Below are 17,482 nucleotides of genomic sequence, written 5' to 3' on the forward strand. Positions count from 1 at the left end.
GGGACGTCCTGGCAAGCCGTGACCACCCCTATATTTTTCTTATCTATATCTTTTTGAAAACCATTGATGTCCAAGTTTAATACATATTCCCCTCTCTCATTCACAGTAGAATCTCACCAACCTATCCCTGTATCTACAATATGGCATTGCTTCACGAGTCTTCGGTGCACACTCTTCTTGATAACCGTCTATCCAGACCATCATGACATACCGCACATGCAGATGATATAGAGTGCCAATAATTATCCGAAATATCGACCCTCCCCTCGCCCCTGCGATTACAGGCTGGAAACTACAACACTACAACAAAGTGTGCGTATCCGCCACAATGATCAATCAGCAAACGACGATGTCAATTACACAATATGTATCCCACTTCCTACCTTTTTCCTTTACTTACATAAGAGGGGAGCAAGCCGCCCCTAAATACGGCTTTCCCTTCCCCCACTAACATGTGACATGTAATATAAAAAAAAATGAATTATCGGCCTCGTTAAGCTACAGCATTTGGGCCTAAATAAACGTATTTTAAGATAAAAAAAAAAAGCGACAACTTCAATGCCTGGCGTCGAAGGGAGGTTGATTCGATTGAAGGAGTAGCACTTTTTGATCCCTAAAAGTACCCCCCCCCCCATATGAGTCTTCTCGATCCAAGCGGATAATGTTAAAATCGTGGAAGTTGACGTTTATATTAGAAGTTAGCCATGTTTCACATAGGGAAAATGCATCACAATGATTGTAATTTAGCAAGTGTTTTAATGAATCAATTTTGGGGATAATACTTCTGCAGTTCCACTGTAAAACAGTGACCAGATCCCTGATTCCGTCTAATAAGTTAGCCATCAAAGGATACGATCGCTGTAAGGAGGGGCCATTGTTCAGTCAACTGTTTTAAAAATGTTCTTACTGTTGGTAGAATAGCAACCAGCAAGCTTTTCATAGGATCGGTAATGTTGAAAGCTGTGAATATCCAGTCCACAATGTCAGAAAATTTAAGGAATCCTGTTTTAGGTTGAGTTTCTGACTGTAAAATTGGAGCACTTGGGATTTTTGGTGCCCCTGGGAGTGCTGGGAACTCCTGGTTGTATCTCAATTTCCCAAAACCAGGAGGTATTATCTTCGGATTTGTACCAGCACTTCCAGTTGATGAATTATTTTTATTTTGTACCCTTGTTTGGGACAACCTAGGACCCTTACGAGGAAGTTCAGGTGAGTTTTGATTAGGTCTTTTCCTAGAGTTTCCAAGCGGAGCCAAAGAATGCCCCTCGCAAGGGTCGTTAGAGGCGTTATCGTCAGTTGGCAAGATAACGAATGGGTTTTCGGAGATAAGTGGAACAGCTCTTTTAAGCATTTCTGCGTAAGAGCTTCTGGAGCGATCTTTGGCGGATCGCTTCAGTTTATCCGCGCGAAGTTTGTACGTTGGGCATGTTAAAAGTGCATGCCGATTCTCCCCACAGTAAACACACTTCTCAGCAGGCCTACTGCAAGTATCATCCGCATGGCGTTCCCCACATTTACCGCACCGTTGCTTGTTGCTACAGTAGGTGGCCGTGTGACCTAGCTGCTTGCAATTGGAACAATTCATGACCCGCGGTACAAACAGGCGTACAGGTAGACGAGCTCCTCCCACTTCAACGTAGCTCGGAAGTGCAGATCCGGCGAAGGTTACGCGAAACGAGTCTGATGGATAGTAATAACCATGACCTTCACACAGTAGAGAGCTGGTATAGCTCGTCTAAACAAAGCCGTCTTTCAGGTAAGAAAACTGTTTAGTAACGCACTTCACTGCACTACTTTCACCGATATCGCAGGTAATAATTATCACTCGCGGGACTGTTTATTAGTAATGCTTTACTGCAGCCTCTGCCACAGCAAGCACCTTCGTACTACCGTAAAACTAAACCACACCGGAGAGAACAAAAAGCACTTGTTTCCCGGTACAAAGTTGGGTTACGAATGAATGGTCTATGGTCTGTTCTGACCGTAAATTTTCTTCCGTATAGAAAAGGTTTGAAATAATTTATGTAGTAAGACTCGGTCGGAGTAAAAGAAATAACGCAGGAAAAACTCTTCAAATCGGTTTATTCTGTAAATTTATGGAACGGTGAATATAGTGTACTGTGTGAGTATGCAGCTTGAATATAACTGCCTGCGTAGAAGCAGAAAATACACGGTAAAAGTTTTTTACTTCACTTTTGAGGACCGAGGGATAACCCATTTGTCCCACACGGCCTTTCCTGACTTCACTTACGACCCGGAAGTGACCAAGGTTTCAAGGAGTCTCCTGCGGTGCACGTTTTCTTGGGGCCTTCCGTTTCATCGTCGAGTTTCCGAATTTCGTACCGATTGTTGGGTAAAACATTTACTATCTCGTACGGACCAAAATATCGGTGTTTCACCTTTTGTCCGACTCCGAACTGGGTCCTAGGGATGGCTACGATGTCACCCATTATGTACCCCTTTGGTGGCTTACGACGTAAATTGTAATACTTCCGATTTTCTTGCTGAATTTTCTGGATGCCTTCGTGCGCCATCTGCCGCAATTCAGATCTTTCGTTTTCAAACTGCTCTTGCATCTCTCTGCGAAGTAGTTCGTGAAGAATTTCGTCCTCCTTCGTCCGCATTTTCACTCCAAGCATCAACTGGAACGGGGTTGTCTGTATTGCTCGCTGCCAGCTGTTGTTCAGGCATTTCTGGACAGGAACGACATGCTTGAACCATTCATCAGGTTTCGTCACAGACAGTTTGGTTAACATCGGAATTATGACTCGATGCACCCTCTCAACTTGACCATTTCCTCGAGGAACACCGGTTACGATCGTATGCAGTTCAATTCCTTCCTCATCACAAAACTTCTTGAAATATGTCGAAGTAAATGCTGCGCCACGGTCACAGATAATTCGCCTTGGGTTACCAAAAATATCGTTTATAATGTGAAGTTTCTTTACGACTTCCTCGGCGGACGTCGATTTTGTGGCGAACAACCAGACAAATTTTGAGAAAGCATCGATCACAGTCAGAATGTAATTATACGATTTCCTGGTGGACGGCATTGGTCCAAGATGATCAACATGCAGAGTATCCATCGGTACGTCGCCTTTAGGTATAGGTTGTAGCTCACCTTCTGGTTTACCTCTCTTCTTTTCGCCAACAATACAGGGAATACACGTTGCGATACACCGTTGGATCTTCTCGTCTATCCCCGGTATGTAATAATCGATACCAATCCTTTCCTTCGTTTTCTTCACACCAAAGTGCCCTTTCTCGTGTGCTGAGCGAATCACCTCCATCTCCATCGCTTCTGGAACGTACACTCGTTGTTTCCCATCTTTCTCTTTATAGAGCACACCATTCGATATTGCATAACCCTCGTTTGTTCCTTCCTTTTCAAAAGCGCTCTTAATTACTTTGACCTTTTCATCATTGTCCTGTGCTGCACGCATTCTGGCACTTACAACAGCAGATAATGTCAATACGCTTGCTCTCGATAACGCATCAACATGGGGCATCTTGTCACCTGAGCGATGTTCAACTACGTAATCAAATTCTGCCAAAATGCCAGACCACCGAGCCACACGAGGATTCACTCTTTTCTTCAACATCGAATCCTTAAACGCCATGCAGTCAGTTACTATCTTGAACTTTTGGCCTAGCAAATAACAGCGAAACTTTTTTACAGATTCAATCACTGCCAATGCATCATCGTCGGAATGCTGCATAAGAATACCTGCCAGAGCCATCTTACAGGCGTCCGTATGAACCTCCGTTTGAGCACCCGGTCGAAAGATCCGTAGAACTGGATAACTAGCAAGGATATTCTTGATCTGGTGAAAGGACGTCACGGCTTTCTCGTCAAAATTATACACGCTTTCCCTTTTCAATAAGTTGGACAGTGGACGAGCGATATCAGCGAAGAACGGAATGAATTTTCTAAAGTAGCTCGCCAACCCGTAGAAACGTTGCAGTTGCTTCACAGTTGTCGGTTGAGGAAATTGTTTCACCTTCTCTATTTTCCCTGGCGCAGGTTCCACTCGTCCATCGTAGACGGTATAGCCGATGTATTCAACACGCCGTTGTAGAAACACACATTTCTTCCAGTTAAACATTAATCCGCCGGCTTCAGCAACACTAACCACTTTCTTCAATAGCTCGAGTCCTTCTTCCTCCGTCTTGGAGGGTATAATCACATCGTCCACGAAAACTACTATCGTGCCGTCACTTATCAAATCTTTAAACACTTCACTGATGAATCTTCCGAACGCACTGCCGCTGGTGCATAAGCCGAATGGGGCACGTAAAAATTCGTATTGCCCTTCACTAGTGACGAATGCAGTAAACTTTCTGCTACCTTCCTCTACCGGCACGTGAAAATAGGAGTTTTTCAAGTCCAGAGTCGTATACACTCGTGCATTGCATAGCTGGTCTATTTGCTCTTCTACGTTTGGCATCGGAAAATTATCACGGATCACTTTTTTGTTTACTTCGCGAAAGTCAACACAAACACGTCGTGAGCCGTCCTTTTTTGGCACCACTACCACTGCGCTGGAATATTCGCTGTCAGATGATTGGATGATGCCGTTGTCGAGCCATTCACTGATTTGATTTCGCACAACCTCTTTTTCCAACGGGGCCAGACGCCGGGGATTTTCACGCACGACTTCATTATCTGTTAATTTAATCACCAGCGGGGTTTTCGCGGTAACACTGTGTTCCGGCTTGTACTGCTCGATGATTTCCATTACACTCGACCGATACTGATGCGGTACCGTTAGTTCACCCTCATCGAATTCTTCAATCCGTCGGATCCACTTTAAGTCATCTTCTTCCACATTTGTGGTTTGATACCTTTGAACGCGTACACCATCTGGAGTGATCGAGTAGTTTACACCATCGAGAAAGTCCATACCGATTAACATTTGCATATCGATTGCATTTCGCGGGACAACATAGAAACGAATGGAAAAGATTTCATCTTCGATTTTCGCGTTTAACACTACTTCTCCGCAAACGGTTTCCGCTTTGCCACCATATCCGCGCACTTTAATGTCGGATCTCTCCATATTGACTCCATTCTTCTCAATATCAAGCCACAAATCCCTTCGCATCAATGAGATATCACTTCCCGTATCAATAATAGCATGTAACTCGCGACCGTTTATCTTCACACTGACGCCCGGCTGTGATTTGTTCACTTTTTCGATTGTGTTTACTTTAGCACTCTTTTTCTTCGCATTACGCTCTTCACCCTTTTTGCTACATTCTTTCGACAGATGGCCGAAACCGTTACAAGAGAAACACTTTGGGCCTTCGCCTTTTTGTGGACAATCGCTGGCGACATGTGTAGGGTCGCCACAGTTGAAACAGTGTCGTTTTCCGTCGGCTTTCTCTCTCGGCTTTTTCTCGTCAGCTTTTTCGCGTGGATCTCGTTTCTGGGTTGAGCGGTCATCGGATCGAGATTTCTTATTGGATTTTGCCTGTGCTTTTTCGAACGTAAACAACTTTTCTTTTAGCTGTTTGATGGAATGAGCTTCGTACAACATCGAACGGTGGTATTCGTCGTTCGTAACGCCGTCGACGATATATTCGCAGATGCTCGGCTCGTCGAGATCAATAGCTAGAGCAATGCGCTGCATCTCGTAAATGTAGTCTCTTATTTGTTCGTTTGTTTTTCGTTTTCTTGCTGCCAACTGCCGATGAACGTCGCACGCTCTCACGAGAGGGGCAAACTCGACAATTAGAGCTTTTTTCAATTTGGAGAATGTTCCCACATTACGCTGTGTGAACACAAATCGTCTAGCTGTTCCCGTTAACTTCTTTCGTAGCATGATTAACTTTTGTTCGTCGCTCCAATAGGCAGACGCTGACATTTCCTCAAATTGGCGGATCCATATTTTTACGTCTTGGCCTTCTTCAGCACCAAACGATTCGATGCTGTCCTCAACGTCACGGAAAGAATACGGTTGGGGTACTTTGCGCAATTTCTTCCTATTCTTTGGTGTTGAGTGCAAAGCTGTGTGGAAATCTTTGCTATCATCGTTACTACTAGTCATTTCATCATTTTCGTCATCGTTAAGGTGGTCGTCCGCATCGTTGGATGATTCACCCAAACTGCCGTCGTCGTCAGCAGTATCATCGTTCTCATCGTTGGCGTCATCATGCTCGTTCGAGTTCCCAACATCGTCGTTATTGGGATCATTCTCACCGTCACCATGGCTACCGTCATACATCTCGTCATTGATGCCTTGACGATCATCGTTTGTAGCTGTGTTGGTATTATGAGCAACGATCCGCTTCGCCATCTCTACCTTGCTGCCGCTCACCGCAAGGCCTCGTTTTTTACACTCCTGCTCCAGCCCGACTTTCGTAAATGTGGCACACAAGTTTACCACCGGATCAGCCATATTGGTTTTGCAGATCAACTTTTTCCTCGACGTTTAATGTCCGATTTGACTATTTTTTGCGAAAATTTCACAGGAACTCCATCCGGGTTGAGCCCCCATGTAGTAAGACTCGGTCGGAGTAAAAGAAATAACGCAGGAAAAACTCTTCAAATCGGTTTATTCTGTAAATTTATGGAACGGTGAATATAGTGTACTGTGTGAGTATGCAGCTTGAATATAACTGCCTGCGTAGAAGCAGAAAATACACGGTAAAAGTTTTTTACTTCACTTTTGAGGACCGAGGGATAACCCATTTGTCCCACATTTATTCTCCAGTGTATTCCTGTTAGTTCTTTTAGTATTGTCGATTTATTTTTCTCTCGTGGAGTGAAGCTTTTGCTCGCGAAAGCTATGGGTAAGTCGTTTTTAATTTGGGATAAAACTGCTCCGCATCCTACGTCTGATGCGTCAGTTGTTAGGGACCATTCATAAATTACGTAACGCTTTTAGGGGGGAGGGGGTACGACAAGTTGTGACAAGTTGTGACATAGGGGGAAGGGGGTGTTAACTAGATCGTTACGTAACATGTTTTCATCGAAGAAAAAAATTTTTTTCTTGGAATTTGTTACGTAACAGGGGAGGGGGGGATGGAAAAATTTGTGACAATTTGTTACATAGGGGGAGGGGAGAGTCAATTTTGGGCAATTTTTGCGTTACGTAATTTATGAATGGTCCCTTAGTATAAACGGTTGAGCAAAGTCGGGGTATTGAAGTAGTTTTTGTGAGATTAGGTGTGTTTTTAGTGTGTTAAAGGCGTTTTGGCATTCATTTGTCCAAACGAACTGTTTATTTTTCTTTAGAAGTTGATTTAGTGGGTGTGCTATTGTTGCAAAGTTTGGCACAAATTTGCGGTAATAGTTACAAAAAGCTACAAATCGTCTACAGTCGTCACTATTTTTGGGTATGGGGTAGTTGTTGATAGTGTCGAATTTGGAACTATCTGGTAGTATTCCATTATCTGTAATTTTGTGTCCTAGATACGTCACTTCTCTATTGAAGAATTTACATTTTTGGGGATTTAATTTTAGATTATATTTTCTGATTCTGTCGAAGACTTTTGCTAGATTTTGCAAGTGGTGTTGGATGGAACATCTAATAACAATTATGTCATCGATATAGACGAATGCATGTTCTGGTGTTAGTCCAGCCATTGCGATTGTCATCATTCTCTGAAAACTGTTTGGGCTAATATTTAATCCAAAAGGTAAGCGTGTGAATTGGTAATGACCACTCTGTGTTGAGAAAGCGGTAAATTTTCTAGAGTTATTTTCTAGCGCTATTTGGTGAAAACCAGACATTAAGTCTAATGTTGAAAAGTATTTGGCTCTGCCAAGTTGATCTAAAATTGTGTCGATTTTAGGTAGGGGAAATTTGTCTGCCAGGATTTTTTGTTGAGTTGTCTGAAATCTATTACTAGTCGCCATTTCTTGGTTTCATCATTTGATTTCTTTGGTACTAATAAAATTGGACTGTTATAGGATGATATTGAAGGTTCTATTATTTCGTCTTTTAGCATTTTAGTAATTTGAGTTTCTATTTCTGTATTTTGAGAATGGATTGTTTTATAATTGGGTATGTATACGGAGGTATTGTCCTTTAAGTTAATGTTTTGGTTGTAAAAATTGTTAGTCGACAGTGGTTCGTCAGTAGGTGCAAAAATGTCTGAATAGTTTAATATTAGGTTGCTTAATTCTTGTTGTGCGTAGCTTGGTACATTTTTCATGTCTATCTCATTTAAAACTTTTTTATTTCTCGTATTATTCTTATCTTTATTGTTGATTTTCATTTTATTGTAGTTTGCTAAGGGTTCCATTTAAGGTTTAAGTTCTAAGTTGGATATAGGGTAGACGAGCCCTTATTCATCTCATTAGTCGGGATATCACACTCTTTCGCGGATAACTCGGCTTTCAGTGATTGGAATGCTCTTAAATCGGTATCAACATCTTTGCTTCGTTCCTAAGAAGCAGTGCAATAAAAAATCTCGCCTGGAAAATGTAAAATACTCCCGTTTGAGCGTAGCGAAAAGTCGAGTACAACGCACCCTTATTCGTCCTACCATTTGAGTCAATGCGTTGAATAGAGAGAGCAGATACTGCTCTAACTAATGTGTTCAAATGGGTAGGATGAATAGAGGTGCTAAGATGAATTAGGGCACAGTTACCCTATTTACAGTTGATTTCGTTGTGTTCATTATTTTTACATAGGGATTTTGTGGAGATATGATAGCGTTTCCTACAAAAAACCCAGGTGCAATTTCTGTAGAGATGACTACCATGTCTTCCTTAAGATTGTTGTTACTTAATTTTCTAATCACTTCGCATCTCTGCGGTATTATGAAATTGTTGTTTACGCTGTCTTGTATAGGTACGGACACGTTAGTATTATTCACTGAGAAATTTAATAACCAACATTCGTAATCGATTATACATTTATGGGAGGAGAAAAAATCTCTGCCCAAAATGCCATCGGTTTGAATGGGAAAGTCTGCGTTAACTAGATGAAAGTTATGTTTAATGATTATGTTACTTCCGAAATTTAATTCAGTTTCGGTCAGTGCTGTTGTTTCTATTTCGCCTTCCGTTATTCCAGATAATTTTACTCTGATATTCTTATCTACTAATTGTTTGGGCATTACTTGCTAAATACATGTTTTGTCGATTCTGCGGGAATCGATTTGTTCCATATCGAGTCTGTTGAGGTTGGTAATGACCACGGCCTCGTTGGTTATTATACACGTTTCTATGTGGATAAGTATTATTGTTATTATACGATCGCTGTGGACCGTTATAGCGCTGATTGGTATTAAAATTTCGCTGAATTGCGTCGTTCCTCCCGTTTCCTCTTTGGGAACGGTAGTACTGCTGTGTGTTATAGTAACTTGGGGGCTTTGGAAAGAGTTTCGTTTAACTCGGTTGTCCCATCTGTTCGTATTTTTATTTATGTTTAGTAGGGTGGCGGATTCTTTTTCATTACTAGTTTCATTTTCAACCATTAAGTCGATTGCGTCGCTTAATGTATCAAATTTACCGACTCTTAACATCATCTTAGTTTCGGGGTGGCGTGAGCCGCTTATCAGTGCTTGTATACCCGCCTTTTGTGCCTTCTTTTTGGTTACTTCACCCGGAAATGCTTCTCGGATGTATGCGTTGGCGAGCTGATTGCTCAGTTCGTCGACGCTTTTAGCAAAAGTTCGCGGGTCGCTGTTATGCTTTATATTTTTTAAATTGTTTTCTGCGGAATCCGAACTGCTTTTGTCTGTGCAGTTCAATTGAATTTGCAGGGCGATCTCAACTAGGCTGGCTGGGACCGCTGTAAAAAGGTCTCTCGCTTGGCCTGTGAGCTTGGTGAGTACTAGCTGTACCGCCGTGGGTTTCTGAGCTTCGGTCACGATCGTATTTATAAAATTTACAGCATCTATGAAACCTTTAGCTCCTTCTTTATTACCATCGTATAGTGGAATTAAAGAGGCTAGCTTCGCTGCCGTTTTAATGTCGAAATTTGCCATAATTTTTAATTTATTTAGCCGATTCGTGAAAATGATAGCTAAAATTATCCCTTTTAATCTAAATTTTATTTTAAATTTGTGCAATCTCTTGTTTATTGCAGTTGTAATATCAAAATTTAACGTTCTCGATGATTTTTCAAAATAAAATAATTTCTCTGAGGTTAATGTATCCTCATTTATTAGTAGATATTCTTGTATTGCCTTGTAATTGGCTTTGCATAATTTTTCTTTTTCAATTAAATTGGAATAGGAAAATTTCTTGGTGATAGATTTTTTTACATTATTGTCGATCTTTATTAATGTTTCTAGTGCTTTTTCCATATATTTTTTTTTTGTATTGTTAAATTTATTGTTTTATGTCTAATGTATGTGCATTCTAGACCTGATCTAGACTTGCAAGCGATTTCCTTGCCTTCTTAAACGCTTGGCGCTTGACGTATCTTGTGTACGTTTGGTAAATGGTAAATATTAATTGTATGGAGCAAATGGTCAGTAATAACCAGTATTTCGTATCTTGGTTATCTTGCCAATTTGCGTGCTGTTCCAAGCTATTGATAATATTTATTTGCGGATCTCCGCTTGCTGTCGGGGATTTACTTCTTCTAGACCCCATTTTTTCGAAATTTAATATATAGTAATTTAGTATCTAATAATTAAAATTTAATATACAGTATATAATAATTTAATATCCACCTGTGATATATGCTTTTAGGGTTATTGGGCGGATACTTCAGTTGACAGTTTTATTTTTATAGACAATTTTAGCCTAGATTTTAGCTAAAACCTGTGTACTGTTTGATTGTGTAGTGCATAAATTAGGTTTTGGTTAAGTAGATCATACTGTATGATACTGAGGCATAAATCTAGACAATCGATACTATATAGTAGACCTTTCCACATTTTAAAAAAGTTTTGAAATATACATGGGTCAGCTCAATTTTTTGTTCTAGGTGTGAATTTAAGAACTTTCGCCAAAAATGGCTTAATTTGGGCATGATTTAGAGGTGTCTCCAATCAAAAATCGTGTTTTTGCTATGTTTCCATGGTAACATCACTTACACTCTGATTTAATAGGCCCTACATGCCCACATATCATCAAAGATTGTTCCTTACACATATCTTAACATGTTTTAACAGGTGAACATAGCTCTAATCGCAGTAGAAAATTTGCAAACTGGATTTTCATATAGAAAAGTATATCAAAGCCAAGGAAAATTAGTAGTATTTTTTCTTCGTTTTGGTATTCTTCTCTATATAAAAAACCAGTTAACAAATTTTCTATTGCGATTAGAGCTTTGTTCACCTGTTAAAACATGTTAAGATATGTGTAAGGAACAACCTTTGATGATATGTGGGCATGTAGGGCCTATTAAATCAGAGTGTAAGTGATGTTACCATGGAAACATAGCAAAAACACGATTTTTGATTGGAGACACCTCTAAATCATGTCCAAATGAGGCCATTTTTGGCGAAAGTTCTTAAATTCACACCTAGAACAAAAATTTGAGCTGACCCATGCATATTTCAAAACTTTTTCAAAATGTGGAGAGGTCTACTATATAGTAATCAAATAACAACCTTTGTATAGCTGCACTTGGTTGACTTTGACAGGTTAGTTTTTGTTCTATTTTAATTTAAAGACAATTGGAACAGTACAAGTCACTATTTGTGTCGATTCTTTTCACTATTGTACAAACTCTTCACTTTTTACTGCATGCGCATTCATCGAACTCTTACCTCCGGACTCTGCTGCTGTTGCTAGTATCACCGTCACTCTCCGTCAGTCATGCACCCAAACCGTCCGAGTAGGTTGAGATACTCCTACGTGTCGAATTAATTTGTAACAACTCGTGGGCCTGTGGCTAGTGTGGCGGCATCGGTACCAAACTGTTGCCGTACAACTGCTTAATTTGCAACAACTCATGGGCCTGTGGCGGGTGTGGCGGCATCGGTACCAAACTGTTGCCGTACAGCTGCTTCACTTCCTCATGGTGTTATTCGGGTGGATAGATAACTGTTATTTGTGCGAATTCTTCTGGATTTCTTGTCACTTGTCACTAATTTGAGTTCGTTCTAACGTTTACTAGTATACAGTACAGCTGCTTCACTTCCTCATGGTGTTATTCGGTTGGATAGTTAACTGTTATTTGTGTGAATTCTTCTGGATTTCTTGTCACTAATTTGAGTTCGTTCTACCGATTACTAGTGGGTGTTAGATGTCCATTTTCACTTCATATTTCGAGTTCTTCAGTGGGGTGTTTTTTGACACCACCAGTGGATGGAGCACTTTTATATGTAGCTTTGGTGGCAAGCTGCTTACGCGGAGCCTTACCTCCAGTAGATTTACGAGCTGTCCGTTTAGTACGGGCTATTGTCTAAGAAATGTGCCGGTGAATTGAAGAACTTTTTGCAAGTTAGTAATCCAATAAATCGAGAGCGACGAAAATTCACTATCACTTGTGCTGCCTTCACTTTACTTTTCACGGTCCCCATTTTGGATACGTGATATTTTAAACTTTTAGCCTGTACCCTTGTTGGCTGTTTAACATAATGTGATTTATTCCATTTTAAAATCTTACGAGCTAACCTAGCTAACCTGATTTAAACTATTCTATGTACATCAAAATGGGAGGAGTCAGTTACAATTTCAAAGTACATAATTATGTACGGGTAGCGTAAAAAAGGGAAAACAAATCAATGAATAAGTATGGGTGCATTGGTTGCTATCGGTGCTTTTGTTTGGTTACGCAAGGCTGTTTTTTTGTCGCCTCAGCATAATAATGACCTAGTGAGAATGTTGCTATAACAAGTGGTGCGACCCAGAATGGTTTAACTGGAATGCGCCCATCTGGTTATGCAAGTTGGATTTGAAAACGATCGTTCAAGTAATTTACGATCTGTGGGAAAATATGAGTGTGGCCTCGTTTCAAGTGGCCTGACTAAAGGATATGTTAAATTTGGTTTTTATGACCTGTGACCTGAGAAGGATTCACATTGGTGCATGTAGGGATTGGTTTTGTGGGAATAATTTGTGATGCTAGAAAGTAAGTCCGTTACAATGCATCAAAAATTGGAGATATGTGTGGAGTTGGTGTATTCAGTGAAATTTCAAACACAAGACTTGCATACCGATTAGAAAATGAAACATGTATAACAACAGAAGAAATAATTGCAATCGATTTAGCGATAAATCTAATAAACAATAACAGGACTCAAAACGCGGTAATATTTACAGACTCAAGATCAGCATGTGTCACTCTAAGTACAGCTTTAGCGTCCATTTGGTCGGTGGCAATCCAGTGGATACCGAGTCATATGGAATTAGAAGGTAATGATATAGCAGATGGCCTGGCGAAAAGTGCTGTAGAGGGAACCACGACCATATCCAATGTCATATTGTTAAAAGATGCATTCTTATACTTTGAAAACAAAATGAAACAAAAAACAAATCTGTGGTATCGCAATGCAACTATGCTGTAGACGAACTAAAAGGAATTAAATTTTATCAATTTCAAGACGAATTTAAATCGGATCCTTGGTATCTTAACAAAAATCTCTCACATAGTGAAATAAGACTGTTAAATAGATTGTTACCGTTTGGGTACTTTGCCCTATGCAGCTATGGGAAGTTAGTAGTAAGAGCGTGAGAGAGGCACAGGTCTTACTGCTGTTCACTACAAATGAGCGCAGATCGATGAGTGCTTATCTGCCACAAAACACTAGTAACCGGTTATAATTATTTACATATATACACATATGATGTTGAGAATAAATAATTAAATAAATGTATTTCGAAAATTATTACTTTTGTAGTTAGGTTAATGTTATTTTTTGTAAATTATAAGAAAAAGATAAAATACTCCACTATAATATATGCAACTAACGGTCAATTTAAAAATCCTAGAACAAAATTTGTTAAACAGTACACTTAAGATTACAACACAAAACACATACATTCATTGACTGGTCTGCCGGAAAAGGAGGAAAATGCGAGAAGTTTTGGAAAAAGAGAAGAAAAGAGAGGGAATTGGTTAAGGATAGGTGGCTACTGGATTAAGAATTTCATTAGGTTCACTTTACGACCGAACAGCCCAGTGATCAGATAGAAAGTTTAACTGAAAAAGTTAGTGAGTAAAACAGTAAGGCAATATTCGGAAATCAAAAGTTATTTTAAGAAAAGCGTGAAAGCATTTAAAATTATACAAGAATCAGGTATGTCAAAAACAAACTACACTCATGTACCCAGTAGCATAATCTCATTATAGTAGTAGCCTAACTTTACACCATCCGCCAATTTCCCTCTAACCAGGACCCATTCGGTTTCTTTTACGGAACCTTCGAGAAATGCCGCACGAGTGGAAATCCCGTGCCTTAAAAGCCCAGGAAACAATACGAGGTCAGGACCTTTCATAACGACCACGCGGGTCCAGACAACCGCTACCCTTGTGGGAAAGGTAATCGCCGCACGTGGAAAACCAAATCAACACATCCAAACGACCAGCTCAAGGAACGCTTCATACGGTCGCTACCGAGTTCATCCGTCGAGTATCCAGCAGCATCGAGCGTGTGTTCATTCGCCGAAGCGCCCCGTATGCTCAAATAGTCGACCACCCATCCACCCAACAGGTCGAACACCGACGATACCCCGAAGGTCGGGAAATCGTCACCAGCTGCAGATCCAGTCATCGTCGGTCGGCCGCAAATACACACACACCCATTGTAGGTAATAAAATTTAAGTTGGATTGATTCGAGTCGCGTTCTAGTCGTTCTGATTGGTGTCCCTATAGCCGACCTTGAGAGTCCCGTCTCTCACAATCGAGCTTGCCTGTGCAAAAGAGGCCGTTGAGAGCCCACCCCAGACAGTCCCCGTGGCTTGACCAGGGACTAGGGGTTTTGTCGAAGTCCGTCTGACCAAGTAGTAACAAGATTGATATCAGGTCATGATTACTCCAAATATTGGCTCGCAAAAATGAAAATTGAATCAGATGAAGATTGTAACATATGTCAGGCACCGGAAACTTCAGAACACATTATTCTGTTTTGTAGTAAGTTTGGACGCATCCGATCCAAATACTCCTTTGAATGTAGGTTCTCATCCTTACCTGAATTATTCAAGTCAAAAAATTTAGATATGTTTAAGGAAGTAGTAGCATTTATCAAAGAAAGTCAAAGTCAATTTATAACATTCTCAATATCCAATAATTAACTATACACTTGTTTATACATTTTGAAAATCGTTTATATTTATTTCATTTCAGGTTTTATTCTTTCAAATACTCCAGCCACAAAACCACAGGGAAATATAAGGTGTTCCAGTACACGGAAGTCACTCCCTCTTGCTCCTTTTCACTCCGATTTGCTACCAGAAGAAGAAAAAGAAAAGAATATAATACAGGAACGATTTTCTCCCTGTTTTCTCCGGAGTACTTCCTCTTGGTACTGGAACAAACCTATAGTCATCGTCACTACGCCCTACTCACACAGAACTGTCAGCAGATAGTTCAACCAGAAAAGAAGAAGAAGAAGGTTTTCTAATGTCGGTCACTGGAAACAGATTGTTGGACGCATCAGGAATTGCTTCACGTATTCCTTGTGTGCCGCTGATTCCAGATTTACTGGAGGTAAAAGCATATTAGGTTTATTTGTTTATTTTTAATTGGTAAAACAAACAGGTTACCGTGCGATTAATTAAATTACAATCGTACGACAGCCTGTCAGTTTAGAACTATACATTAGTTCAAGGAAAAAAGTTTATATAAATGTAAAGCGATTGCTGTATTGTAAAACCAAGTGTTATCAAAGGAAATCCCTCTTGTCGTATTCATTTGCAGGTGCAATGGCCAACTACGGCTTAATGTACCCATGGTGCCATGGTCAAATTCGGAATATTGAATAAACGTAGCGAGTGGTTATACAAATTTAGTTTTCAGAGCAATTGGAGCTGCCCGGAGTCTAACTTCTCATAAGGTAAGCCGATCAGTCATTGGATCCAATCATATCTAATCACCTGAAACTTAGATTTCAAGATTATCCAATTAACAACATCCGGTTCTGGGAACAATGACGACTTCCATCCTGATCGGATGTATAAACAGAAACAGGAAATGGGAGATGATTTCCAAATTATCTGTTGTGGGCCTTTTACGAATGAAACAAGTGCTGAATATGTGCAGAGGGTATTCGTTTGACGACTCGGTAGTTTCTCCGATAGAGAATACAAATTAAAACATGAAATGAAAGAAGATTCCCAGACCGCCTGCTGGAATGAGGTAAATGTTTGTGAGGAGAGCGCCCTTGATTTGATACAAGTCTGTATGTATTTTTGCGTGTTTGTGATTGTGTATGCGTGTAGGTATGTATGAGTGCAAGCGCGCGTGAGTGCGGAATTCACAAATATCCTTGGGATCGTATGCGACACGAAAACAAATCGCCGAGCAGGCGGGATCGGATCCGATTCGAATACCAAAAACCTTATTCAATTGAAAAAGATTCTGTGGTTTCTGTAGTGCTTAGCTATATCGTAGACCACAATGACTAATGAGTTGAATAATGGCTCATCTACCCTACATTCGAAGAATACTACCTAAGGTACATGCATCAATGTCAGGTTTTATAATTTACTTTTTGGTCAACCGTGAAAAATATTTTTTGCCATAAACCTACGATAAATTATTTACGCGAAAATAGTAAAATGTACTAAAATGATGTTTTTCTAGTAAGTCCAGTCGGAAGATAAGCCGAATTTCTGGCTGGCTCTAGTTAGGTCTGCCTTCGAGAATATTTTTAATTCGTAAAAAAAATTTTCTTCTTCAACTACTTTAGAAGTAAAAGTTTGTTATCTTCAGATTACCACCTTGAAGCCGTTTTTTCTTTCAAATGTCTTCAAATATCATTTTTTTTTGAGTTTGAGATGTTCGATGAAGTATTTCCCATCGCTCAATCACTTAACATTCATTAATGCATATATTTTCTTATCTCGAATGTTTTCAAAGATATTAGACATTTTTTGAAAAGCTATAGTTTTTTTCTTTTAACGGACCACTTCAATGAGATTTGTGATAATACCGCATCTGTATTCTTTCTCGTTTTCCTCGATTTAAGCAATTTGAATTGCGTTCATTTTACTTTGATACCTGAAATGAAGTGCAAGAAACATTTAGAAACATTCATCGATTCAAAATATTCATCCGTTACGAAGATTTCCTGTCCCAAAAATCCGAATCTCAGTGCAGATCAGCGCAGTATGGGTCTCTCTGACACTGCAGTATTCTGGGTCAGTTATCTCCGTTACTAAATAATAGAACACACTCAACATACCTTGATCCCTTTATGATAAGTATACGAAGCTTTCCTAATTTATGGTTTCGTGAAAAACAGCGCTGGAACCATAATTTCCTGTCCGAAAGTTTTTTGAAAAAACATGTTTGTTTACATGTCTATCGGCAACACTACAGTATAGCACAAAGTTCTTGAGCACTACGTGAAAACGGTTTGATGGTGGTCAAAATTGGATATATAATCTTTCGAAACCCATGT

General features: G+C 39.9%; 1 long non-coding RNA gene across 1 annotated transcript; it reads left to right on the top strand.

Annotated features, from left to right (window-relative positions):
* Positions 1 to 15,461: 15,461 nt before the first annotated feature.
* On the top strand, positions 15,462 to 16,228 carry LOC131694056 (uncharacterized). Its single transcript, XR_009306389.1, has 3 exons — positions 15,462 to 15,567; positions 15,778 to 15,913; positions 15,965 to 16,228. It is a non-coding gene; the product is annotated as an uncharacterized LOC131694056 (long non-coding RNA).
* Positions 16,229 to 17,482: the final 1,254 nt, after the last annotated feature.

Source organism: Topomyia yanbarensis, chromosome 1 (assembly GCF_030247195.1).
Source record: "Topomyia yanbarensis strain Yona2022 chromosome 1, ASM3024719v1, whole genome shotgun sequence".
NCBI lineage: Eukaryota > Metazoa > Arthropoda > Insecta > Diptera > Culicidae > Topomyia > Topomyia yanbarensis.